Source organism: Nanorana parkeri, unplaced genomic scaffold (genome assembly GCF_000935625.1).
Source record: "Nanorana parkeri isolate BGI_ZX_2015 unplaced genomic scaffold, ASM93562v1 scaffold1249, whole genome shotgun sequence".
Lineage (NCBI taxonomy): Eukaryota > Metazoa > Chordata > Amphibia > Anura > Dicroglossidae > Nanorana > Nanorana parkeri.
Window position 1 is genome coordinate 207621 of NW_017307517.1, and position 2628 is coordinate 210248.

Here is a 2628-nt window from a genome sequence, read left to right on the forward strand (position 1 = left end):
CGCAGAGTGTGACGCAGATCGCTGAGGTCAGGATGTGATACAGAGCGCAGAGGTCAGGGTGTGACACAGAGGTCAGGGTGTGACACAGAGCGCAGAAGTCAGGGTGTGACGCAGAGCACAGGGTGTGATGCAGAAGTCAGAGTGTGATGCAGAATCCAGAGGTCAGGGTGTGACAAAGAGCGCAGAGGTCAGGGTGTGACACGGAGCACAGGGTGTGACACAGAGCGCTGAGGTCAGAGTGTGACGCAAAGCGCTGAGGTCAAGATGTGTTACAGAGCGCAGAGGTCAGGGTGTGACGCAGAGGTCAGGATGTGATGCAGAGGTCAGGGTGCGACGCAGAGGGTGTGACACAGAGCGCAGTGGTCAGGGTGTGACTAGAGAGCAGAGGTCAGGGTGTGACGTAGAGGTCAGGTGGTGCAGTGCTCAGATCATACCAACAACCAAAAATCATTTGTGTAGCGCTCACACATAATGAAAACCTAAAACTGAATAAGTTAGAAAGTGGTAAAAGATGGGTATTACTTTCAGCCCACAAGGACACGGAGAAAGACAGCAGATGCACTAACATACCTATATAATATACTATGCCGTATATGATATTAATTAAACCCTTTGTGGGCATATTTAATAAGAACAACCAATTAGAATTCAACCTTTGTTACCTAACAGTTATTTGCTGTGTGTTACTGCACTTCACTCTATGCTTTCTTGAATAGGGCTGCATTACTACTGAAGGAATTGTTTCCTCCCTTTTAAAGAAGGTGGTCTACTTTGTCATGTTCATAATGTGATATGATATAGTCATTCCAAATCTCTTTAAATCATGAGTATTTTTTTTTTTTTATTTGTATCAGTAGCAGTATTGCATGAAGTTATAACACCACTCAGAACCCCAGTCAGAATCAATAAATTACTCTAAAAATGTTAGTTCCCTAAAGAAAAAATGATAAAAATAGTAAGGAAGTAAGGAGATTAAGGCGGGATATGATTTTCATGTACAAGATGGTCTATAGTCATAGCAACATTAGCAACAAACTCTTTAAGATTCATTCCGTAACAAAGACTAGAGGCCACGACCTAAAACTGGTAGAAAAAAAATTCACACAACACAAGGGGCGAAGGGGGGTTCTTCTCAGTTCGAGCGGTTAGGGTCTGGAACTTGTTGCCACAAGCAGTGATTTCAGCAAATAGTGTGGAATCATTCGAGAAGCTTTTGGACGATTTCCTGGGAGACCATAATATACAGGGGTACAGGTACTCTTAAGAATGAGATGCCTCAAGGACCTATACACACACACACACACACACAATAGGTTGGACTTGATGGACATATGTCTTTATTCAACCTCAAATACTATGTAACTATGTAACTATGTAAAAATACAAAGTAAAATGACTATTAAAGTAGTATTAAAGTCTTTTTTGGCATACATCTATTGCTAGTAAGCAGTAGATATATGCCCCAACATAAAAAAAATATTTGCCAAATACCAACTAGCTTACCTGTCTCAGCCCTTCTCGCTTCCGGCTGCCCAAGTCCTGGCTACTGAATGCTGTGAAGGAGGCAGTGTGGGCGGGCGCATGCACAGCCCAGATCACCGGGAGTGAGAGAAGGAGACCGACACTGAAACTCAATGGACGCAGCCGGGAGTGCGGATGCCGGACAGACAGAAATACATTTTTAGATTTTGATTCAATAAAAAAAACAAATACATACGCAACTAAAAGGGGTTTCCAAAATATAATGATAGGACTACATTTGTGGCACAATTGGTTTAGACACAACAGTTATGGATATAAAGTTTTTTAGTATCTGAATGACCTCAGGTTAACATCTTCTGTAATATCAACAATAACCTCTTCTCTTCAACAGCAACCAGATTTGGTAGTAGTTTTTAAGTGTCAATGTAGACGTATAAAAATATGAGTCTGTTAGAATATTCTAAGCACCTCTTGCTCACCTTTAGCTAATTCTCTTTTTTTGGAATACAATTTATAATATATTTGCCTTTATATTTAATATATGTATTGGTTCATCATGTATTATATTATGTATTATTTCAACATCTAAATATCCAAGCATGAATCCTTATAATATAATTGTCCAGACTTTTATTAGATACTCCAAATCTCCTGGGATATTATTATTGTTAATTTTCTTCAGTGATCTAACTTGCTTTGAACATAATTAATCCTTTGAGTCTAGTTAATGTTTGTCTACACTGTGATAATCCAAAGTGAAACAGTAATCTTCACAGATAACATAGAAAAGATAAAGTGTTCATAATTACTCAGTGATATAAACAATGGGATTTAATTATGAAAGGAGTAGAGTATTTAGAGGAGAAGATAGATTGTCACATAGCTGAGTAAATGTGTTAAAAAATGCACTTTTCTAAAGAATACCCATTCACATGCAAGGGAAATTAAAAAAACTGAATTATGCTTGCATATGATTGGATGTTTGAACTCAAAGGAACTTCCTCCCCAATCACTTTGCTACGTGAACAGCCTATAGTAACGCAACCAAACAGTGTACAAAATGTGTTGACTTTTAAAACACAAATGTCTGCCATCTGACCCGGGAGATCCAGATTAAACAGTCATTTGAATAAAGTGATTTTATTC